General features: G+C 48.2%; 1 protein-coding gene across 1 annotated transcript in view; it reads left to right on the plus strand.

Annotated features, from left to right (window-relative positions):
• The window catches only part of LOC142312117 (uncharacterized), a 52,300-nt gene that overhangs the window by 12,785 nt on the left and 13,005 nt on the right, over positions 1 to 26,510 (plus strand). The window lies entirely within an intron of this gene.

Raw genomic sequence — 26,510 nt, forward strand, 5'->3', positions numbered from 1 at the left:
CTTAAATCGTGTACCATGCGGTACGCAACTGGGTGACCTTTCTTCACCTGTTTCTTCTTAACAGGGAATAGCGGAGTATTGTATGGAGACTTAGTAGTTCTGAGAGCTCCTGATTTCAATAGTTCTTTTATTTGGTGATCCAGGGCAGCCTCCTGTTGAGCGTTAAGAGGATATTGTCTTAACTGTGGTGTTGTAATTCCAGGCTTGACTGATACTTTCACGGGGGGGGCACGGGTAGTGTGCCGAGGTCAGTTTTTGATGTGGACCAGAGTTTTGCGGGAACTTGAAGAAGTACTGGGTTCATGTTTGCATCCTGTGTGGCATCAATTTCTAGTCAATCTTCGAGCATCTGAATGGTGCATAGGACTTCTTCTGGAATATCTTCTGGAATTCGCAGGACAGCGGAACCATCTTCGTTAAAGACAATCTGAGCTTGTAATCTTGACAGTACATCTGCTCCCATTAGGGCTGTAGACTGTCGTGGGGACACTAAAAATTTAGATACGAATATGTGTGGTCCCAGTTTCACTTTTAGAGGGTGTGTTATTGGGATTATCTGAGCTTGTTTATCAAAACCGGAGACTATGGTGGATTCTCCAGAGATGGACTCTTCGGGCAACAGGTCTCTAGGGAGTACAGAGCAAGAGGCTCCCGAGTCCACCAGAGCCCTTATTTCCTTGTTACCAATTTGAAGGGGGAGGTGTATAAACGGACCTCTGGCATCCCTATCCCGTGCTGCACCAAGTCAGGCAGTCTTTTCTTCCTGACTCTCGGATTGATTTTCAGTATCCCTCTTTTTCTTTCTGCAGTCTCATCACGTGTCCTCTTATCCCACAATAGTAGCAGGTCAGTCCATTCCTTTTTGTGACTTCTGGCTGACCGTCTACTGCCGCTATGACAACTTTCTTGGTCCTTTTATCCTTTGCGTCGGTTTCTAAACCACTTGCTTTATTGACTAGAAGATCTATGTCATCCATGTTTCTCCATTCGGGACAGCACGCTTTCAATCTATCTGCCAGAGGTGCGTGTATTCCATTCATGAAGGACCTTACCATGAGGCGGTGTACGGCCGCCTCTTGGAGATCCAGTCCTTCATCCCCAAAAGATTACATTAGTCTATGATAAAAAGTATGTACGTCCTCCATATTCCCTTGATGCACAGGTCCCATAGTTCCTTTGTTGTTTTGTTCTTGACCACAAAACAATAGAAGGAATGTCATAAAGTCTTCTCCCGAGTCTACAGTTCTTGTATCATGTGGCACATGAGCTGCCAAATAAGTTGTAAGTCTTGAGTATTGGACGGGGGACATTTTCGTTCTGCACAATCCTTCCATTTCTAACCAAGTACTTCTGTATGATGTCCGTATTTGGTTTAGATACCGTGAAAAGCTAACTGGATTGCAAGCTGGGTCTGGTGCGTTTTGTAGAAACGCCATCTGTTCAGCAGGTGTCCAAGGCACATATACCTCATATGGACGGACAACAGGATCTCTAGCTGCATTTGGTTCCTGTGGATTTATTGGTGGAGTGACGAAGGCTCTTCTTTCTACTACCGAATAAAGAGGCGCTGGTGCTGTGGCTTGTTTATAATGTGGGGTTCCACAGGCCAGGCATGTTTCCCTCCAGTCCGGGTTTTTTGGCCACAATTGGTGCAGGGCAATCACTGGCGTCCTGCTGCTTGTGGGGTCATTATATGAGCAGTCGACGGGTACGGGGGAGGCTCAAGATCCTTATTAGCCTTTTGTTCAGTTTCTTCCCAGGTTTCTGATTCTTCATGGTATATCCAACCTTGATCGTGGGCTGTTTTTGCCATGTCGGAAAGAATTCTGACCACTCCGGTCCATGATTTTTCTGCTATTACTCCTGCTCTGGTAGTTTTTATCTTGTCCCATTTGTTGGGGTCCAGTTGGTTCTTTCCCTTCAATCCAAATGTTTTAAAAACTTCCTTGGACTGACTAGCTATACTTTTTCCATGGTAGCACGTAATGAGATGCGGCAGGGTGTATCCAACTTTGTCCTTTGATGTTCCTTGACCCATTCTCCGTCTATTTCCTCAGCTTTTAGACCCTTAAACGTCCCTTGGACTCTAATCACCTGTCTTGGAAGTACGCGGAGGCTGACTCCTTTCTCTGTATTCCTGCTTAAGGTGGGGTCCTAACTTTGTTTAGAGGGGGCTGAGTATGGAGAATGGTCCTGGGATACCCTTCTTGTGGTGGAGATATATTCTATATCCGATAAAAACGGCAAACAAAGCTATCTCACTTAACACTAGGGCGGTGAATATCACTTCCATTTGACAAAACAAACACTATTCCCTTAGCAACACTCACTCACGTGAGGGCCTATGAAGTTGGTTATCTGGTTCGTCCCGAGGTGGTTTTAGCTGCACTCGCTCCGGAACCCAAATGTGTCCGGCCTGGCCCTGGGCGCACAGTTTTAGCCTGGAGGAACCAGATGTTACCAACTTCTCTGATCTACGACAGACGACAAGGACAAAAGCACAGAAAAGCATCTACTGGCAAGAGTTCTTTCTTTCAGAGTTCAGTAGTGACCCACCAATTACCCAGTGTTTACTCAGTGTACCGCTTGTAGCGGTGAGGAAAGAGGAGGACAGATATGGGGAGCAAAAGAGCAGAAAAGTTTCAACTCTTACTTGGCCAGGTGTTTTTGGTCCCCACGTCTGGTCCCCTCGTCCTCGGGATGGCAAGACGGTCCACTGGATCCTGGAATATACGTGGGTCCTTGTTCGGGCGCCAGAAAATGTTAGGTTGACCCCTAAATGAGTCACAACTGTTGCCAGTGATGACCGAATGCGGAGAGGGTCCCGGTCACCCCCTCAGCTTCTCTGAACCTCAATGAGATACAGACAGAGACAGGTATCTGCACATAAGGTTAGAGTGTGCGCTCTGAACTCCGAAGTTTATTGCACATACAGGTTTTTATCAAGCTAATAGGGGCATAGCTATGTCGTGTACGAAAGCATAAATTTAGATTCTCAGCATAGCATAAATTTCGTTTCTCAGCAAATCATAACTGTCCTTGGCAAAGTATAACTTTATTCGTCCTTGGCAGAGCATAATTTTATCTGTCCTTGGCTTTTCTCAGCGACTAGAGCGTAGATGTATCGGTTTGTGCGTCTTGCAAGCGGCATGGATGTTTATCTATACAATTTTAGTTAACTCTTTCCTCACAGCCTATATAACTGAGTAGTGTTCTCTTGGTCTGGGTCAGTGATCAATGTTGCCTCCTGTGGTGCTGTGGACATTCTGGAGCCTGCCCTATCTTCTGTTTCCACCTGAACTCCTTGCAGATAAGTTTTGTCTTTGTACCTCTTGCTGGTTTGTTTCCATTTTCTTGTTGTTTATTTTTGTGGTACTTAGGCTTGTCTTTTGGTTTTGCTTGTGTGGAGTTCTGGGTGGAGTTGGATCATTCCCTGCTGGGAATGTCTGTGTATCTTGCTCCATATTTTACAATGTATTTTTGTTTTGTCTTGCTTGGTAATAATTTCAGTCCTTCCTCTATATTAATTAGTGTTTTGCTTTGATTCCAGTAACACCAGAGTACCGATATAGTGGGGGAGAGGCCGTGTGGCCTCAGCTTTTTTCATATCAGGTGTGTTGGTTTTTTAGGGTATTGCGCGGCTGCAGACAGTGCTCTTTTCTGTCCTTTCCTATATATACATAGTTTGGGCCTCATCTTTGCTGAATCTGTTTTCTACCTGTGTACTGTGTTTCATCTTGTCTCCCCGGATTTATATGTTTGGGGGCTATCTATATCTTTGGGGGACTGTTCCGAGGCAGATTAGCTTTCCTTGTTAATCTCTCTTTAGGAATAATTAGCCCTCCGGCTGCGTCGAGGCTACTAGGTCATCGTAGGCACGTCCCATGTGTTGTCAGTTACAGGTCTGCAGTCAGCTGAGGTTCCAACCACTCTGGTAATTCTCCGGGTATCCTAGTTTTTGCCCCTTTTGATCCTCCTCGGTCACTGAATCATAATACATTGGATTCCTGAGGATGGGGTGTACTCATGATGAGTTTTGCAGGCAATTGGGAGAGGGAGATACCAGTGTAGAGGAGAAAAGAAGATCTTAGGAGGGCTGGAGACTACGTGTTGGAAGATATCGGCAGATTAGTTCAGAGATATATGAGGAAGACAGGTTATGGACAGCTTTGTAAGTCAATGTTAGTAGCTTGAATTGGATGCTTTTTTAAAATTGGGAGTCAATGAAGGGCTTTTTAGAACGGAGAAGCGAAGGAGTAGCAAAAAGAGAGGTGGATTAGTCGGGCAGCTAAGCAAAGAATGGACTGGCGAGGTGTGAGAGTTAGCAGGAAGGCCACAGAGGAGGATGTTGCAGTAGTGAAGGCAGGGGATGAGGAGGGCAGGCACCAGCATTTTAGTAGAGTGAGGGTTGAGGAAACAGCAAATTCTTGAAATATTTTTGAGTGGGAGACATCAGGAGGTGGCGAGAGCTTGGACGTGTGGTTTGAAAGACAAGACAGAGTCAATGGTTACTCCGAGGCAGTGGATTTCAGGTAGTGGGGAGAGTGTGATGTTGTTTATTGTGATAAATGGATCAAGTTGGGAAGTTAGGCAAGATGGCGGAAAGATGATGAGTTCAGAGTTGTTTATGTTGAGCTTTAGGGTACCGTCTCACTTTAGCGACGCAGCAGCGATCCCACCAGCGATCTGACCTGGTCAGGATCGCTGCTGTATCGCTACATGGTCGCTGGTGAGCTGTCAAACAGGCAGATCTCACCAGCGACCAGTGACCAGCCCCCAGCCAGCAGCGACGTGCAAGCGACGCTGCGCTTGCACGGAGCCGGCGTCTGGAAGCTGCGGACACTGGTAACTAAGGTAAACATCGGGTATGGTTACCCGATGTTTACCTTAGTTACCAGCGCACACCGCTTAGCTTAGCGTGTGCAGGGAGCAGGAGCAGGTACTGGCAGCGTGAGAGCTGCGGAGGCTGGTAACGAAGGTAAATATCGGGTAACCACCTTGGTTACCCGATGTTTACCTTGGTTACAGCTTACCGCAGGCTGTCAGATGCCGGCTCCTGCTCCCTGCACATTCAGGATTGTTGCTCTCTCGCTGTCACACACAGCGATGTGTGCTTATCAGCGGGAGAGCAACAATAAAAAAAACGAACCAGGGCTGTGTGTAACGAGCAGCGATCTCACAGCAGGGGCCAGATCGCTGCTCAGTGTCACACACAGCGAGATCGCTAATGAGGTCACTACTGCGTCACAAAAAACGTGACTCAGCAGCGATCTCAGTAGCGATCTCGCTGTGTGTGAAGTACCCCTTAGGAAGCGAGAGATAAAGTAGGATATGGCTGATAGACACTCCAACATTCTGGACAACAGAGAGGTGATATCTAGGCTAGAGAGGTAGATCTGACAGTTATCAGTGTATAGATGGTACTGGAAGTCCCAGGGCAAAGATATAGATTGAGAAGAGTAGGGGTCCCAGGACAGGGCCTTGACGGATACCAACAGAGAGAGGGAGGATGAGGAGGTAGTGTGGGAGTGGGAGACACTAAATGTGCAGTTGGAAAGGTATGAGGAGATCCAGGCGAGGGGATGGTCTGTGATACCAAGAGAAGAATGGATCTATAATAGGAGGGAGTGGTCGACTGTGTCAAACGCAGAGGAGAGGTTTAGACTTCCCGGTGATACAAACAATAAATAAATATATAAAATATATATTATATACGGTATATAAGAGGGTGATATAGGAAAGGGACATAATGGATGATATCGGTGAACCTTTAAGTAAATCATTGAATAAGGTAGCTTGGTGGGGTGTTAGAAGTGTTTTGTATGTATGTTTTATGTTTGTGTCACGCAGGTGACTAGCAGGGTTTAGCTGGTACCTGGTAAACCACCAGAAGTTGTAACAACACACAAGGAGCAAGGGGTCACAATACAACGGAGGACCGTGCCGCTGGAGTTTGGCGTGAGGGGACACCTGAACTCACTTCAAGCTGATTCCTGGGCTCCCTAGCATCCCTATACAGGTTATTTCACCCTGTCGCCGAGCCGGATACCTTTAGGACCTCAGCTAGCCCTACACTCACCCTGGCTAATGATCAGGCGGATGAGATCACTTGTCTCACCACTACAATACAGAAACACAAGGGTTGGAAAACAGAGAGGGGAAAAAGACATGAAAAGCAAAAAAACTCCAGACGCCTTCAGTGCTGCAAAGCACCACTTCTGCACACACCAAAACAAACTTCTTCCAGAGCAGGCTCTTTCTAAACTGGACCAAATAGAAATGAGGGTTTCAGTTTATATCACAGGCATCATGTGATCAGATCACATTACTTAAAGGGAACCAATCATCAGGATTTTCGTGTATAAGCTGCAGCCAGTGCAGTACTGGCACTATCATGCACAGGCTGTACATACCATCAGGGGGCAGCTCGGGTGTTTAGGCAGTGAAATACAACTTTATAAAGTTTGAAATTTCGTGCACTTTTTGATTGACGTGTGCACCTCTGCAGATAATGTCCGGGCGGGTTATGCAGGAGTTCCCCGCCCCCCCACCAGCCTGTTCCTCCCTCTCTCCGGGCTGGTTATGCATGTGTTCCCCGCCCCCGCGCCGCCTGTTCCTCCCTCCCTCCCTCTGGCTGTATGTAAATATCTAATCTTCAGAAACATGGCGCCGGAGTGGGCCTCTGCGCATAGCGCTTATCTCCGGCGCCATGTTTCTGAAGCCCCCGCATTACACAACTTGGTGTCTGAGAGGGCGGCGCCACAGCGATGTCTCACCGGCTGGTGTGTTGGCCCGGTGTCCTGGGGCGGCACGATACAGGAGCAGCAGGCAATCGCGTCCTCCGATCAGCTGTTCTGCAGTCCTGTTATCGCGCTCGCTCCTGCGGTCACAACAAGATCTGAAGGAGCGAGGGCGCATGCGCCGCCCTCTAACACCAAGCTGTGTGATGCGTGCTTCAGAAACATGGCGCCGGAGATAAGCGCTGTGCGCAGAGGCCCACTCCGGCGCCGTGTTTCTGAAGATTAGATATTTACATACAGCCAGAGGGAGGGAGGGACGGGGGGGCGGGGAACACGTGCATAACCCGCCCGGACATCAGGAGAGAGGGAGGAACAGGCTGGTGGGGGGGCGGGGAACTCCTGCATAACCCGCCCGGACATTAACAGAGAGGTGCACACGTCAATCAAAAAGTGCACGAAATTTCAAACTTTATAAAGATGAATTTCACTGCCTAAACACCCGAGCTGCACCCCAATGGTATGTGCACACTGTGCATGATAGTGCCAGTACTGCACTGGCTGCAGCTTATACACGAAAATCCTGATGATTGGTTCCCTTTAAATAGTGAAGGGGAGTGAGCCACACCTGAGATTTTAATCTACAGACAACAAGCAAAGGTGCTTAACCCTTAGGCTATGTGCACACGCTGCGTTTTTTTGACGCTGCGTTTTTGTGCGTTTTTGGCCGCTAAAAACGCACAGAAACGCACCTGCGTCGAAAAAACGCGGCAAAAGACGCACGCGTTTTGCCGCGATTTGGTGCGTTTTTTTGCTGCGTTTTGCTGCGTTTTTGCTCACTGCGTCCTTATGCGTTTTTTATCAGTGAACAAAAAAAAAAAGGTCTGATGTCATTTCCTTCAATGTGTTCTTCATTCTCCACTAGTGTATGCAGAAGAGCAGACAGCTGCAGAACTACAAGGCTCAGCATCCTCGATCCAATAGTGTATGCAGGAGAGCAGACAGCAGCTGTCGAACTACAAGGCTCAGCATCCTCCATCCAATAGTGTATGCAGGAGAGAAGACAGCAGCTGTCGAACTACAAGGCTCAGCATCCTCCTTCCAGGACTGTATGCAGGATTTCTTTGCCCCCCCCCCCCCCCCCCAAAAAAAAAAATGACGTGGGCTTCGCCATATTTTTGTATGCTAGCCGGGTACAGCAGGCAGGTACGGGCTGCCCCCAACCCCCAGCTGCCTATTTGTACCCGGCTGGGAACCAAAAATATAGGGAAGCCCTTTTTTTTTAAATTATTTCATGAATTTCATGAAATAATTTAAAAAAAAAATGACGTGGGCTTCGCCCCATTTTTGAGTCCAGCCGGGTACAACTAGGCAGCTGGGGATTGGAATCCACAGTGCAGGGTGCCCATGCTCTCTGGGCACCCCCGCTGTGAATTGCAGTCCCGCAGCCACCCCAGAAAATGGCGCTTTCATAGAAGCGCCATCTTCTGGCGCTGTATCCAACTCTTCCGGCTGCCCTGGTGACGGGTGGCTCGCCGGGTAATAATGGGGTTAGGGCTAGCTGTATATTATCAGCTAGCCCTAAGCCCGAAATTCATGGTGTCACGCCAATATTAGACATGGCCACCATGAATTTCTAGTAAAGATAAAAAAAAAACACAACACACAGAAAAATATTTTTATTAGAAATAAAACACAACACAATTAGTGACTCCATCTTTATTGAAATAAACCCCCCTCCGCAGTAATCCTGGGTCAGGGTCCCGCGCCGTCCAATCCGGATCCAATATCATCTGATCGGTTTGCTGGAAGGCAAAGCGATCAGATGATGTGTCAGGATCAAGTGCCTGAATCCCATCACACATCAGCTGATTGCATAAACGCCGATTATACAATCAGCTGATGCATCGGTGCAAAAAAAAACCAAAACAATAATACTCACTTATGTGCTGATTACCGATTACCGGCAGCTCCTGCAGCGATAGGGCGGGAGTCTGATCCCGTCCGATCGCTGCAGCAGCTGCCGGTAGGATGAAGTCTCCTGACGCATCCGCTGATACCGGCCGGGCGCCCGCGTCAGCCCGAGACTCGATCAGCTGATGCGTCAGGTGACTGCATCAGGTGATCCATCGCCAGGTCCTGTAAGCAAGGTCCTGCATCCATCGGAGCTTTCCCGGCCGTCTGCACACAGCCGGAGCGGGGGTGGCGATACCGTGAGAGGAGATGGGAGCGGGCATGGCACCGGGAGGCTGCACACAGGTGAGTATAACTTTTTTTTTTTTTTTCTACTGTTAACTTTTGTTTTCGCAGCCGCTTCCACCTCCTGCCTGTACATGGCGCCGCACGGCAGCTGACATGCACAGGACGGGAGGTGGAAGCGGTGGTGACGGTACCGGGAGGATTCACGCTTCTGTGTATACTGACAGAAGGAATCCTCTTCCTGTACACGTCACTTTACTACCCACCTCCTGCGTTTATAGCTGCGTTTTTGGTCTTAGAAACGCACCAAAACGCAGCTATTTGCGTTTCTCATTGCGTCTTTCAACATCCCATTGAACTCAATGGATGAAAAGCGCAGTGAAAAACGCGGGAATAATTGACATGCTGCGTTTTTGTGGTCACCACAAAAACGCAGCTGAAAAAAAACGCTGTGTGGGGACAGCAAAAATGAAAACTCATAGACTTTGCTGGGGGAAGCAAAGTCATGCAGTTTTGAGGCCAAAAACGCACCCGAAAAACGCGCAAAAACGCCGAGAAAAACGCACCGTGTGCACATAGCCTTACAGCATCATTAGCAAGGAGATGTTATCAAGTAACAGTAGTGAACCCGCCAGCGGCATGGCACTGTGACTTTCTGACACCAGATTCGCCCAGGGTCTCCCCCAGGCGGAAAACACTCATGACAGTTTGCTTCAGTAGTTAGAGTAGGGCGTTTACATTGTTGGGGGAAGGTTTGAATGATTTTCCTTTCATTTGGATCAGTAGGCAGAGATTCAGGGGGGAATATAGTTTGAATAAGTATTCTTGGGAAGGTTTTAGCTATTAGTGGAATCATACAGTATTGTCCCTTTTTGCTATTCCTAGCATTTTTTTTCAGTTTTGTCAATAACTATGGCTTTTAGCTGAGAACGAGTAGACACAATGTCTCTAAGAATATTTTTAGATGGGGCAATGGCAAGTCTAGCTTTAAGGGCTTTCAGTTGGTCGGTCAGAAGATTAGTTTGTTGGGATCTGTCTTTTTTTAATACGGAACCCCAGAGCGATACATTTTCCTCTTAGAATACCGTTGTCTGCTCTTCTCAGATAGTTGAAAACCTAGGACCTGAGCCTTTGATAATTTTAAAGTATTCAGCAATTATTTTCTCCTGTTCACAAATAGTTTTTTTAGCAAGCTCTTAAGTCACCAATATCATAATTTAGTCTGAGTTTGGGTGAGTACGGCGCATGGTCCGACCATGAAATGACTCCTATGTTCGCATCTGTTGTTAATCTTAGCGTCTGGATGTTTCCAAAACAATAGTCTGTTCTGGTATGTGTGCTATGTGGGGGAGGGGGGGGATGAGAAAGTTTTCTGAGTAGGGTGATTAATTCGCCAAAGGTCATATAAAGCAGACTTGATTATTTTCAGGAAGTTAACTGATCCTTTACGTTCAGATCTGTTCTGTGCACAGATAGCCTGTCCATTATGTTTGAAAAAAAAACATTAAAATCCCCTCCAATAACCGAGTAACACAGTACGATTGGAATGTCTTTATAGGTACCCTGTAATATAATGTATCTTCCCTGGGGGTCCAAAATTGCTGATTTTATTTGAATAGGAGAGGATCCCAAAATCAATATGGCTACTCAGCCTTTCTTCCTGGACTGAGAAGCTAAGTATATTGTGGGGTATAGGTGTTTGGAAACGTTGCAGTTCCCATTAAGGTTTAGATGAGCTTTTTTGCAGTAAAACTATGTCCACATGAGTACATAAATCATTAACAACCATACCTCTGGAGTTGAGACCTTTTGATATTTAAAAATAAGATTTTAATCATTGCTGGTTCACAAAGGCTTACTTTGCTCCACCCTACTGCTGACATAAAGCTAACTGTGCATATGACGCACCCATGGGGTCGGGAGTTACTGGGCCGTGAATCTGCTTCTGGGGTGCCGCGGTGGCCAGTCCCGGTTCCGTAATTCCGGCGGTGTCAATAAATGGGGGAAATGGGGTGTGGAGTTTGTATTCGTGACGCCACCTGTGATGTGCGGCCAGTCATTAGCCGCCACTGTGAGAGGTCTTCTCTGGGGCGGATGATAACGTAGCTCGGACAGTACATCTCTCCACAGGCAGAGCTCAGGCCCCAGGGAATATGTTGAGAGTAGTAGTCGCCTATGGCACAGGGGCGTGATGATGGTAGCACCGGCATTGATGGGACAACACAGAGGTTGCAGTCAAAGTTCTTTACTCACTGAGATCACACCGCCTTTGGAGTGCCGTGCTCCGCTATTATGCGTTCCAGTCGATCCTGGATAGTTCGGAGGTCAAGGCCGGTGTTTCCTTCTGTGTATCCTTTCTGGTGGTGCACCCCAGCTCCTGGGCCGTGGAACGGGTCACGGGTGCCTGCTGCACTCCCCGTGAACCCTGGGATCCCCCTTTTTCCTAAGATCCTGGGTCGAGGCTCCAGCTCCGTACCACGGGCCCCTTTCTATTCTTGTCCCTTCTGACAGACATTTGTTCCTGAGACTGACCTGGCGCGGAGCCCCGCCTGGTGCTAACTGCATTGTGTGTGAGATGCCTCCTAACTTCCCCTGCAGATGCCCCGCCTCCCGGGTTGCTGAACTAGTGGGCAAGAGGTCCCATACCTCATGATGGCCACCCCCAGCTCCTACCCTAGCCTAGTCCCAGTGGAAGAGCTCCCGTGTTATGTGTTGGATGTTTATTGGTGATTTACAGGCGATGACCTCCTCCGTATCCGAGATGCATACTGCACCTCGGGTGAGGTGCAGTACCCTGTGGCGCCTGAAGCTGCAGGGGCGCCACACATGCTTCGGCACACGTATATCCAGCTCCTTCTTACCAAACCATTTCGCTCATATACTTTTGTTCCTTGTTGCTGGAAATCACAGAAAAGGAACTCCGCTCCTCTTCTGCGATTTCTGGCAGCAGGGAAAAAAACTGTATGGGCGAAATGGTTCTGGTAAGCAGGAGTCTGAAATATGTATGCCGAAGCATATGTGGCGCCCTGGACAAGCCAGGTCGTCACAGGTACTACACCAACACACCCCACACCCCGGCTAGGCACATCTAGGTCAAACACAAATCCTTGTTGCCTTCCTCCAGGGGCTGATGTCCACACCAGGGGGTGGGCCAGGCGGTTGGTCCCGCCCACCGAGGAGTTCACAGTCCTGGAGGCGGGAAAAGCAGTGAGATGAGTTTGGAGAGTGAAGTGGTAGAGGAGCAGCCTGACCGTGTCCGGGTGCGTGGCCCGGGCACATACAGCAAGGTTGGCAGACGGTGGTGACCGTCTGCAGGAGAGGCTGATTGGAGTGAACCGTAAGGACCGGGGACGGGCGGTGGCCCGCCGGTACCGGATCGGGGAGTGAAGAGAAGCCAGCACCATTCGGCAGGGCCTACGGACCCCGACCAGGCTAGGAGTCGCCGTAAAACCGGTCAAATCCGTTAGCGAAGGGAACCTCCGGGGTTTCCCAGCAGTCAAGACCCGATTGAAGGCAACAGCTCACACCGTAAAGGGAAACACAGTCACCGCCAAGGCTACAGTTCCCAGGGCCAGAGCCTGCGGGCAAAAGGGGCTCCCTCAGCATCCATCCAAGCTGGGGAGCGGGTTACCGGTGGGAAGCCATTGGAACCGTAAACACAACACAGGTGCAGGAAAAGGCAGTCACCATCAACCTACCGGGAGGAGAACAACCGCAGCCGTCTGTGGGACCCGTCCATCCAGCCGTTTGTTTGACCAGAGACTCCGTGTAAATTACTGGCTGAGTGAGTACCACCGTGCCGTGCGGCACAGCGCTGCCCATGCGACTCTGCACCTCACCAGGCCCCGTAACCCGCCTGTCACCCCCAAACCCTCACCGGGGCCCCGGGACAACCAACCCCACTACCCACGGAGGGGAGAACCAACATCCAAGCTGCTCCCTGTCATCGCTCCCGGGATCCCCGTCCAGAGCAGCGGTGGTGTTACAACTTCACCACAACCGTGGGTGGCGTCACGGACAATATCCCCAAAACCACACACCACCCCCCTTTCACTCACGGGCGAGGAACGCCGCTCGAGTCCCCGGGATCCGGCCCACCGCTCGAGCCACCACCGAGCAGCAGCCGGACCCGAGCAGTGGGTGAGCGCAGCGTCCCCTCCTCCGCCCGCGACAACTTGGCGTCACGAACAGGATCTTACCGCTCTGCCGTCTGGTAGAGGTGCGCCTTGTGACCGCCGAAGGTATCCGGCTGAAAATTTGGAGAAGCCGCCATTTTGGGCGCGAAAAGTCCCCGCTCGAGCGTCTTCCCGAGTAGTGGAGGCGCGAAAGCTGAAACCCCGCCCCATGTATAGGAGGAGCCGAAAAAAGACTAAGGGGGACGCGGATGGGGAGATGGCAGCGTCCTCGAATTGGAGCACGGGAGTACCCGCTACCGGGGCGTCTAAGCTCTGGGGGAACCGAGGAGGAGTAGCCTTTGAAGACTGCGGCCCGGGTGAGCTCCCCGCCGGGACCGCTGCATGGCTGGAGCGGGAGCTGGGCCGGTTCTGCTTGAAGGTGAGGGCGCAGAGCCTGCAGCAGCTGCTGGATTGGAAGGCGGAGATGCGCAGAATGGTTGCCATAGTGGGGGCCCGTGAGCAAGGGGCCGCTGCAGCCGTGCCGCGTCGCGATCAGTCCACCCAAACTCCGGAACCAGCCCTGATTGCGTGGAAGCCGGGGGCCAGCACCGCAGCAGGAGGTCCAGAGAGAATGCCGCTGATGGAGGAGGGGGTCCCGAGCACGCTGCCCCCACCACCGTTCCTAATGGCCGTCAGTGGTTCTGGACTGAACTGCTTATGGAAGGAGAACCCAATGTACCGTTCGGTCCCCGAGTGGGCCGACCCCCTGCGGTGGTAGCCGCCCCAAAGTCAGCGGAGCCCCGCTGCAAGTTGTCCCCGTTGGGACCACCAGTTTGACAGTTTGAATGATAAGTGAAGAATAATCAACCGAAGTTTACCTGATTGCACCGTGATTGAACCGGCCGTTGCCGGCAACTGTTGTCCCCGTAGGGACTGTCTGCAACCGTTGCGTAAGGAACTGTTTACGGACAAGCCCGAGAACTTGCAGGGCAACCACAAACTTAGTGGAATGTAAATAAAAATGTGTTGGCTTGATACCGTTACCGCCTCCGGAGAGGCTGATTTGGGAGGATGGGCCTGGAGGAAAGGGATGGCCCAGGCCCGCCACTACCGTAACCGGTGGCGATCCTCCGGGGGTTCAGGGGTCCCCATGGACGCGGGTCCCCTGAAAGAGACAGAACCCGCTCGGGCAACTTGGTGCTGGACTGGGGTCAAGGGGTGCTGCCCACTTCTTAGGGGCAGCATCAGGGCCAGGTTGTTTGGGTGGGAGAAGAGCGGAAGCCGTACCGTTGAAAAATATTTATGATGTTTTTATATGTTTTTACCATTTTTACTCTTTTGCAGTTAAACAAAAATAAAACCGGTGATGGACGGGCAGCCCGCGGACGGTCTGCATTTTACTAAGGGGGAATGTGGCGCCCTGGACAAGCCAGGTCGTCACAGGTACTACACCAACACAACCCACAGCCCGGCTAGGCACATCTAGGTCAAACACAAATCCTTGTTTCCTTCCTCCAGGGGCTGATGTCCACACCAGGGGGTGGGCCAGGCGGTTGGTACCGCCCACCGAGGAGTTCACAGTCCTGGAGGTGGGAAAAACAGTGAGATGAGTTTGGAGAGTGAAGTGGTAGAGGAGCAGCCTGACCGTGTCTGGGTGCGTGGCCCGGGCACATACAGCAAGGTTGGCAGACGGTGGTGACCGTCTGCAGGAGAGGCTGATTGGAGTGAACCGTAAGGACCGGGGACGGGCGGTGGCCCGCCGGTACCGGATCGGGGAGTGAAGAGAAGCCAGCACCATTCGGCAGGGCCTACGGACCCCGACCAGGCTAGGAGTCGCCGTAAAACCGGTCAACTCCGTTAGCGAAGGGAACCTCCGGGGTTTCCCAGCAGTCAAGACCCGATTGAAGGCAATAGCTCACACCGTAAAGGGAAACACAGTCACCGCCAAGGCTACAGTTCCCAGGGCCAGAGCCTGCGGGCAAAAGGGGCTCCCTCAGCATCCATGCAAGCTGGGGAGCGGGTTACTGGTGGGAAGCCATTGAAACCGTAAACACAACACAGGTGCAGGGAAAGGCAGTCACCATCAACCTACCGGGAGGAGAACAACCGCAGCCGTCTGTGGGACCCGTCCATCCAGCCGTTTGTTTGACTAGAGACTCCGTGTAAGTTACTGGCTGAGTGAGTACCACCGTGCCGTGCAGCACAGCGCTGCCCCCGCGACCCTGCACCTCACCAGGCCCCGTAACCCGCCTGTCACCCCCAAACCCTCACCGGGGCCTCGGGACAACCAACCCCCCTACCCACGGAGGGGAGAACCAACATCCAAGCTGCTCCCGGTCATCGCTCCCGGGATCCCCGTCCAGAGCAGCGGTGGTGTCACAACTTCACCACAACCGTAGGTGGCGTCATGGACAATATCCCCAAAACCACACACCACCCCCCTTTCACTCACGGGCGAGGAACGCCACTCGAGTCCCCGAGATCCGGCCCACCGCTCGAGCCACCACCGAGCAGCAGCAGCAGCCGGACCCGAGCAGTGGGTGAGCGCAGCGTCCCCTCCTCCGCCCACGACACATACGCAGTTAGGTTTCAGCCTCTGCCCACTGTAAGGCATAGCAAAGTGCGCCTGCGCGAAGCGGTGATGTCCCTGCTCTGACGCAAGATTTAATTTTGCTATGTGGATGACGCATGAGGCATCATACACATTAATCATATTGAGACGATGGCAGTTTGCAGCGGAGAGGAGCGACAGAAGCCGCTGCAATGACGTGCATTGGACTATACCAGTCGAATTTGCATGATGTTTTTTTTTTGGGGGGGGAGGGGGGGTCAGGAAATAATATGCAACTTTATACAATGCAGATCAGGCTCTAAGTAAGGTGGTGGTATTAGTTCATACACGAAAAAACTGGTGACAGCTTCCCTTTAATCACTCTCACTTGGCGGAAAACGAAATCCCGCCCATCTGAACCAAAACATCAATTTAATTGGCTGCCTGTAAGTAGGCTGGGCTCAGCCGCAGGTGAGTAGGGTTTTTCCAGCATTATCGTCAACTTAAATATGTGTTCACCTGGGGTAAACCTAATTTTTAATAGGGATCCATCTAAGATCCAAAAGAACCAGCTCTTTTTAGAGAGTGGAGCTAAGGGAGCCAGATCACCAAAAAGAGCCAGACTGCCCATCACTACTCGGCGCAGTACCAGTCACTAGAGAATCTCTAGTTATCTATAGGGGACACAGCAATAACTGAGTTGGTTTCTGTAACCTTAAGGTCCAGGGAATTTTTCAGTTTTACGCTTTTGTTTTTTCCGCCCCTTCTTTCAAGAGCTGTGACTTCTTTATTTTTCCGACAAATTGAATTGTGTCATTTAAAGGCTCAGGTTAGCGTTTTTTTTATTCCTTTATTAGGAATCACATATGTGAGTGTAGTGTATGTACTTATATACTCACCAGTCAGTGTCTTCATCTGTTTTCAGTCGCAATCCGGTCGCTCAGCACCACGTAATGGGTTTTGTAAGCCGCCGGATTGTTTTATGTTCCAAAGATCACTTTTCTTTATACAAGTCTGAGACTCAAAACACGGATACAGAGGCTTTTTCTAAATTCCCAAAGAATAGCAACCACTGTGTGTGTGGTTTGGTCACAACTGCAGTCACATGATGCTTGTGCGGGGCCGAAAATGGGTGAAGACTGTTACCGGAGAGTATATAACTATGTGCATTACACTCACATATCTGATCCCTAATAAAGGCTAAGTAAGGGCTTGTTCTTTGCTCGGTGAGCTGATATTTTTTATACCAATTTGATTGCTTAGAAGATTATTTCATGGAGGTGAGATGATTAAAAAACGATTGTTTCGATTTTCTTTCTATTTAATGTGTTTTACTGATCAGTCATGTTATTCTATATTTTAAAATATCGAACTTTTACAGATGTGGCAATACCATTTTTTTGCCGGTTAAAAAGGGTTTATTTTTCATTTTAATTTACATTTTTTATATATATATATATATATATATATATATATATATAATCTTTTTTAAAACCTTTTTTGTTTATTTTTAGTCTCCTTAGGGGCTTGAACCTGTGATTGCTTATACTACATACTGCAATACCACAATATTGCACTATATTGTGAAAATCTTGGTTTCCTATGGAGCTCAGCACCCTCGTCATCATAGTAACCCATCAATTCCGGGCTGATGGGAGTCGGTGCGTATGGGAATTGACACAGGATCTGTTTAAATGTTACTGTCAAATATTGGCAGCAGCAGTTAAATAGTTAATAGCTGCGTCCAGCAGTTCTTAGAGATAGATACAGTGTTAAAGTACCCATGTATAATTCTACTTTCTGTTGATCATGTAACTAACTCCCTGTTACCATTATTTAGGGGACCCACCTGTGCGGAATTTGTTTTTTTATATGTATATATTTAAAGAATTTCTTGTGTTTTGTTTTGCTTTCCTTGGCTCCTGACATTCATTTTCTATTTTTATTATTATTTATTTCTTTTTATTTTTTTTTACAGATTTCAATGAGCTCTTTATAGTTTCTAAATGCTTGCGCTGACCCCTCAGAACTATATATTCTAAATGCCCCTTTTCTAATGGCTAGAGGTGTGTAAGTCATGGAGGGGGGCGGGGGTCATTTTTGTTGCCTTTAAAAATATATTTGATGTCTGAGCAAAGTGCTAAAATTTCTCATTTGTGCTAATATCACTATCTGCTCCCAGTAACTGTTTCCAGGCAGTGTTCTTAAGTACAGTCTTCATCTTGGAAAAATGTGTCTTTTTTTAAAAGTGTTTTCACTCTCCATGCACAAATATATTTTATATAATGTAAGCAAAAATTAATATATTGTGGTCTTAGGTAAAAAAAAGCTTTTGCGAACAGTGTCACTTCCAACAAGTTCCACATGGTTATAGATAACCTGAACCTACAGTCTCTGGTCAGTTCTTCCATATTCTGGATCCACCAAATGGTCTATAATCCTGCAGTAACCTGAGGGATTTTTCCCCCTTTGTATCTAAGGCAGAACTATGACCTCCTGACAATAGCTGGATCCATAAAATGTTTCATAATCACTACTGTGCCAGTCTGTGCAGCCAGAGCCATCTGATTATGTACAGGGCCGTCACTAGAAATTTCAGGGCCCCATACTGGCAAAATTTTCAGACCTTTTTTGATACACACACACACACTCATGGCCAAAAACCATAGCACCCAGTTATTCCAGAAAATGAAGTATTTCCCTTAGAAAATTAATAATTCACCCCCTACACCACCCCTCTCGATAATACACCCCCTACACTGCCTCTCTCCATAATACACCCTCTACACCGCCCCTCTCCATATCTCTCTCACACTGCCCCATGTATAATATCCCCCTACACACTGCCCCTCTGTATAATATACCCCCACACAATGCCCCTCTGTATATCTCCCCCACACACTGCCTCTCTGTATAATATCCCCACACACTCTACCCCTATGTATAATATCCACCCACACACTGCCCCTCTCTATAATATCCCCCAACACACACTGATCTTTTGTATAATATCCCCTACACACTGCCCCTCTGTATAATATCCCCCACACACACTGTTCCTCCGTGTAATATCTCTCCCACACACATGGCCTCTCTGTAAAATATCCCCCACACACACTGCCCCTCTGTATGATAGCTCTCAGATACGCTGCCCCTCTGTATACTATCCCCCCACACAAGCTGCCCCTCTTTATAATATCCTCCCATGCACAGTTCCCCTCTGTATATCGCCCCAGAAACACTATCGCTCTGTATAGTATACCCTCACACACACTGCTCATCTGTATAATATCCTCCCATACACACACTGCGCCTCTGTATAATATTCCCCCTACACACATTGCTCCTTGCAACACTTTGTTATGAAAGAAATAGTGGGCACCACAGTGTAATAAATATAAATAAACGTAGGGGTGGTAATAAAAAACTATGCAAAAAGTGAATTATAACATGATAGGAAAAATAAGCTGCATAGTAAACATGGCTTTTATTGAAACAAAACCTTATAAGGCTGACAAACAAAGGTTAAAAACATGATAGACAAGAGAAAAACAATGGATGAAATAGGGGATGAACATAATAATCCTGTACTTTCTTGCAATGAAGTATCAGGTCAGTGATAATAGAATGCACAATAAGTATATAAACAAGGCAGTGTCCGCAGATAAATAATGTAATCTCAAAACACAGAATACCTGGCTGTAGAGCTTAACCTTAAAGGTAATTTGTCAGCCTTCTATGTTTTGTATCAATAAAAGACAAGTTTGTATATAAATAAATATAAGTCCCCCTCCTGGTATAACCCTCATCCTGGGCGACTCTTGGTATATATGTACTCTTCCTGGTATGTATGCTCCCTTCTTTGTATATATATCCCTATCCTGGGCCCTTCCTGGTATATATATGCCCTTCCTTGTCCATTTCTGGTATATATGTCCCCGTCCTGATTTTTGTCCCCTTCCTGGTATATATGTCCCACCCCGGGGGACTCCTGGTGTATATATATCCCCTCCTGGGCACATTCTGGTATATATGTCCCTATCTTGGTTTGTGTCTCCTTCCTGGTATATATATCCTTCTCCTGGTATGTATGTCCCCTTAATGGGCACCTCCTGGCGTATTTTTTTGCTGCAAAAAAACCCCAAACATTTTACTCACCCTCTCCGCTCTTGCATCGCATGGCATCCTCTCTGAGCGACGATGCATTTCAGCTGGATGTGCTCCCTCCGACAACGTGCATCCAGCTGAAGCAAGGTAGGAGCTGAGGTCGGCGGGCTCCCACCACCCTCGGCGGTCGGCTTCAGCTCACTGAGCGCTTACATGACCCGGCCGGCTGCCGCCCGTATCCTCGCCACCTCCACGGCTCTGTTACCCGCAGCAGTGTGATGAGGTTGCTGAATGATGACCTCATCACACCGCTGTATGCTGGGGCGCGGGATGACGAACCAGCGCCCTGCCTCAATGACCTTACCTGCAGCACATGGCTAATTTGCATGCAATACCTTTAAAGCACTTTGCCTGCAACTTGGCGATGTGCTGTAGTGGCTGAAGTGACACTGCCGGGCCCCTCTGTGACTGGGTCTGGTGAAAAGTGGGCTCAAGGCTTAATAAAGCTAAGTAATTACTCCAGGCCTAGCCAGGGCCCCCTCTTCACTGGGCTCCATATACCAGTGATGGTTGTAATGCCCTGATGGCAGCCCTAATTATAATCCCTGACCTTCCAACTCCTCATTGATGTTTGGAGATCCTATAAATAACACCAGAAATTACCTTTTCACCATTTAATTCACTATGTAATTCCACGCACAATTTCATCTGTCACACTCTTTTTCATATCACTCCTAACATACAGACATACTCCTCCGCCTTTTTTCCTATTTGACCGGTCTTTATGAAAGAACATAAACTCCTGAAAATGTACAGTCTGATCATGGTAAGAGTCCAACCATTTTCTATCAACACCAACTACATCAATGTGTTCTTTCAGCAACAAGGCCTCAAGCATTCACATTTTACTTGCAAATACACATTTTAGGTTCCTTTTATTTTCCCACATTTAATTTCAAAAATGCTAATTCTGGAACCTACCTAACTCCAATACTTAAGTCATGTATTTACTGTATCTCCCTATGTTCCCGCTGTTTTTCCTGTGATGGAACAGGCAATATGCCAGAGAATACTACTTTATACTTTTGGAGGTTTTTCCCTTCATGTGGCAGCCTACTTCTTTAAAATAATTCTTGCGTAAGGATCCTCCACCTACCACTTATTCTGCCATTGGTTCCCACTTGGACCACAAAAGATGGATCATCACCATACGACCACATGCCTAACCTCGGCTCCAGGGAGACAGCAAACCAATCGGCTTAGGCAATCTTGGTGACAAATTTCTATCTTTGTTCCTATTTGTAGAATCCTCTATAAACACCAACTGTCTAACCCTACCTATATTACCCTTCCCCTCACTACTAGCTGGGTTAATTTCCCAGCTGTTAGAGAGAGCAGTATGTGTAGCACCCTGGAGAACCAGGTATAGGCACATTTAAGCCCCCACACAACACCAATCCCTAAAGGGTTACATCAGCCAACCTGAAACCCTAGTCACCCCCCCTCAGGGCAAGACAGACTCACCAGTGGGCGGGACCTGGCGGTTAGGAAACCCCCACTTAGGGATCTAGACAGCCCGGGGTGGGAAAACAGTGCAGATTAGATAAGCTTTAGTGAAGTTCAAGTGTTCAAGTGCAGAGTGGAGGTGCATCTGACAGGTGCCAGGGTCAGAGCCCTGACACCTTGGCTAGGCGGCAGACGGTAGCCAGAGTCTGCAGGAGACGGGAAGACGGCTGCAGGGAGCCAGAGTGGACCGGGCAGGGTTGTTGCCCACCGGTGCAGCCACCGGAGAACCGACTGGAAACCGTACGCACAGAGGGGGTACTTGGACCCTGAAGCCAGGACCGGAACCTACGGCCTAGCTAACTAACCAATTGAGGGCAGGATTATAGGTCCTGTCCCAACCTAAGTCCCGAAAAGTAGACAACCACCCACAGAGAGGGATAGGGCAACCTCCAGGGCCCGTAGATCCCAAGGGTCAGCGTCAGACGGGCACGGCTCCCAACAAAAGGACCAAGAGCGGACTCCTGCGTTACACACTAAGCAGTCCCATCTACAAAACAGTGCAGAGGAGAGAGACTTTGACTACCATACCCGGGTGCGGGACCAGATACACCCGTCTGCGGCAGCCGGCCACGATCACCTTGGTTTACCACAGGACTTGTGTGCTTTCTTCCATCGTGAGTAACATCCCCGGCCTGGCCGGGCGTGCCGGCCCCTGCATTCCCAGTCCTCAGCTCAAAGACTCTGGCCCCGGGGCATCCATCCCTACCCACGGAGGGGTTAACATCCAGCTGCCATCACATCTCCCCGGGCCTCCCATAACCGCAGCGGTGGTGCCATACTTCACCACACACCGTGGGTGGCGTCACAGACAACCTACAACCAACCCCGTACAAAAACGTCCCCTATTTTATTCGAAGTGACTGCGCGACCCCCGGGAACCCCTCGAGCCGTACCGTAGGTCCGGATCCGAGCAGCGGCGGCTGCTGGCGTGGGGGCGGCACATATGCACTATATGCCATTTCTGAGATTGACCTGCTTGTCTAATCATTAGTGATGAGCGGGCACTTACATGCTCGGGTGCTTGGTACTCGTAACTAGTGATGAGTGAGCACTACCATGCTCTGGTGCTCGGTAACATAACTACACTGTGTGCAGAATTATTAGGCAAGCTGTATTTTAGAGGATTTTTTTATTATTGATCACCAACCAAAAGGCTCATAAGTATCAAGCTTAATATTTTTGGAAGTTGGAGTGGGTTTTTTTTTAGATTTAGCTATCTTTGGAGGATATCTGTTTTTGCAGGTAACTATTAAGGCCCTGTCACACATACACAGATAAATCTTTGGCAGATCTGTGGTTGCAGTGAAATCATGGACATATTGTTCCATTTGTACACAGCCACAAACCTGGCACTGATTGTCCACAATTTCACTGCAACCACAGATCTGCCACTGATTTATCTGTGTGTGTGACAGGGCCATTACTGTGCAGAATTATTAGGCAAGTTAATAAAAACCAAATATATTCCCATCTCATTTGTTTATTTTCACCAGGTAAACCAATATAACTGCACAATATTTAGAAATAAACATTTCTGACATGCAAAAACAAAACTCAAAAAATAAGTGACCAATATAGCCACCTTTCTTTATGATGACACTCAACAGCCTACCATCCATAGTTTCTGTCAGTTACTTGATCTGTTTACGATAAACATTGTATGGAGCAGCCACCACAGTCTCCCAGACACTGTTCCAAGAGGTGTACTGTTTTCCCTCCCTGTACAGTCATGGGCAAAAGTTTTGAGAATGCTACAAATATTAATTTTTACAAAGTCTACTGCTTCAGTTTTTCTAATGGCAATTTGCATATACTCCAGAATGTCATAAAGAGTGATCAGCTTAACAGCAATTACTTGCAAAGTCAATATTGGCTAAGAAAATGAACTTTAACCCCCAAAACACATTTCAACATCATTGCATTCCAGCCTTAAAAGGAGCAGCTAACATTGTTTTAGTGATTGTTCCATTAACACAGGTGTGGGTGTTGATGAGGACAGGGCTGGCGATCAATCAGTCATGATTAAGTAAGAATGACACTACTGGACACTTTAAAAGGAGGCTGGTGCTTAGTATCATTGTTTCTCTTCAGTTAACCATGGTTATCTCTAAAGAAACACGTGCAGCCATCATTGCTCTGCACAAAAATGGCCTAACAGGGAAGAGTATCGCAGCTACAAAGATTGCACCTCAGTCAACAATTTATTGCATCATCAAGAACTTCAAGGAGAGAGCTTCCATTATTGCCAAAAAGCCTCCAGGGCGCCCAAGAAGGACCAGCAAACGCCAGGACCGTATCTTAAAACTGTTTCAGCTGTGGGATCAGACTACCAGCAGTGCCGAGCTAGCTCAGCAATGGCAGCAGGCTGGTGTGAGTGCTTCTGCACGCACTGTGGTCGGAGACTCTTTGAGCAAGGCCTGGTTTCAAGAAGGGCAGCAAAGAAGCCACTTCTCTCCAGAAAAAACATCAGGGACCAACTGATATTCTGCAAAAGGTACAGGGAGTGGACTGCTGAGGACTGAGGTCAAGTCATTTTCTCAGATGAATCCCCTTTTCGATTGTTTGGGACATCTGGAAAACAGCTTATTAGGAGAAAAAGAGGTGAGCGCTACCACCAGTCTTGTCTCATGCCAACTGTTAAGCATCCTGAAACGATTCATGTGTGGGGTTGTTTCTCAGCCAAGGGAATCGGCTCACTCACAGACTTGCCTAAAAACACAGCCATGAATAAAGAATGGTACCTGAATGTCCTCCAAGAGCCACTTCTCCCAACCGTCCAAGAGCAGTTTGGCGCCCAACAATGCCTTTTCCAGCATGATGGAGCACTTTGCCATAATGCAACGGTGACCACTAAATGGCTCATGGAACAAAACATAGAGATTTTGGGTCCATGGCTTGGAAACTCCTCAGATCTTGATCCCATTGAGAACTTGTGGGCAATCATCAAGAGACGGGTGGACAAACAAAAAACAACAAATTCTGGCAAAATGCAAGCATTGCTTATGCAAGAATGGACAGCTATCAGTCAGGATTTGGTCCAGAAGTTGATTGAGAGCATGCCAGGGACAATTGCTGAGGTCCTGAAGAAGAAGGGTCAACACTGCAAATATTGACTTGCTGCATTAACTCATTCTGTCAATATAACCTTTTGGTACTCATAATATGATTGTAATTATATTTCTGTATGTGATGTAAACATCAGACAAACACAAATAAGAACCAGAGGGCAACAGATCATGTGAAAATATAATTTTGCTGTCATTCTCAAAACTTTTGGCCATGACTGTAGATCTCACATTTTATGATGGACCACAGGTTCTCTATGGGATTCAGATCAGATGAACAAGGGGGCCATGTCATTATTTTTTCATCTTTTAGACCTTTACTGGCCAGCCACGCTGTGGAGTAGTTTGATGCATGTGATGGAGCATTGTCCTGCATGAAAATCATGTTATTCTTGAACGATACCGACTTCTTCCTGTACCACTGCATGAAGAAGTTGTCTTCCAGAAACTGGCAGTAGGTCTGGGAGTTGAGCTTCACTCCATCCTCAACCCGAAAAGGTCCCACAAGTTCATCTCTGATGATACCAACCCATACCAGTACCCCACCTCCACCTTGCTGACATCTGAGTCAAAGTGGAACTCTCTGCCCTTTACTGATCCAGCCTCTGGCCCATCCATCTGGCCCATCAAGAGTCACTCTCATTTCATCAGTCCATAAAGCCTTTGAAAAATCAGTCTTAAGATATTTCTTGGTCCAGTCTTGACGTTTTATCTTATGTTTCTTGTTCAAAGGTGGACGTTTTTCAGCCTTCCTTACCTTGGCCATGTGCCTGAGTATGGCACACCTTGTGCCTTTTGATACACAGTAACGTTGCAGCTCTGAAATTTGGCCAATTTTCCTCAATTCATGGGCAGTTATTTTGCGCCTTTTTTGCCCAACACGCTTCTTGCAACCCTGTTGGCTATTTGCCATGAAACGCTTGATTGTACGGTGATCACGCTTCAAAAGTTTGGCAACTTGAAGACTGCTGCATCCCTCTGCCACACATCTCACAATTTTGGACTTTTCAGAGTCCGTCAAATCTCTCTTCTGACCCATTTTGCCAAAGGAAAGGAAGTTGCCTAATAATTAAGCACACCTTATATTGGGTGTTGATGTCATTACACCACACCCCTCCTCATTACAGAGATGCACATCAGCTGATTTACTTAATTGGTAGTTGGCTCTCAAGCCTATACAGCTTGGAGTAAGACCACATGTATAAAAAGTATCATGTGATCAAAATACTCATTTGCCTAATAATTCTGCACATAGTGTAGTGATGAGTGAGTGAGCACTACAATGCTCGAGTCCTCCTCACTAAATGCTTGCTCAATGAGCAGCATGCTCCTGTTAAGATTGTTAATCTCCCTCAGTGTTGCATATAGCTCCTTCAGATCTCTGATAAAAGCTCTCATATGGCCAACATGGGCACATCTGCCACAGAAATATTCACCCTCTAACCCCTGCTCCAGTTGTGCATACATATGGCAGATGGTGCACTGAAGGAAACCTCCAATCCTGCTTTCCATTAGCTAAGCAAAACAAAATCACTAAAGAATAATACAAATTGGGAAAAATTAAATACTTAAAGGTCATCAACTATTCCTTTCTCGCCTTTTCATTGGGGGACACAGACAGTGGTTATATGTTGTCTCCAGGGGAGGCTTGACACTAGGTTTAAAAAAAGAGTTAGCTCCTCCTCCCACAGCATATAACCCCAGCTAGGCGGGAACTAGCTCAGTTCTTTTTAGTGTCAGCAGGGAGGCTGACACGTCTGGCCTGAGCCCCAGGCCAGCTCATGTTTTTTATTTATTTATTTCTTTTTCTTTGTGATTTTATTCTATTTTTGACTATGGGGCAATACCAGTGTGTGCTCACCCTCGTTCCCCCCGCTTACGGGCAGAGGAAAGCTGGCGTGCAAAAGCCGTCAGTCTTCCCTCGCGCCCAAGTGGTCGGGTCTGCGTACCCCTCCAGGCTCCCTGGAAGCACCTCACAAAGGTAGCTCCAGAGGACTAAGCAGAGCCGAGCACCTGCTAACCTTGAGCCGAAGATGCGTCCCCGAGATCCCCGCATCCCAGGACCGACGCGTCTTCAGACGGAGCAAGAGCAGGTAGGGAGACGACGTGTATCCGTCCCCTGCATCCAACCGCCGCCTGAGGAGGCGCCGGTGGGGCGATGCAGGCCGTG

The sequence above is a fragment of the Anomaloglossus baeobatrachus genome, chromosome 5 (genome assembly GCF_048569485.1).
Source record: "Anomaloglossus baeobatrachus isolate aAnoBae1 chromosome 5, aAnoBae1.hap1, whole genome shotgun sequence".
NCBI classification, from domain to species: Eukaryota; Metazoa; Chordata; class Amphibia; order Anura; family Aromobatidae; genus Anomaloglossus; species Anomaloglossus baeobatrachus.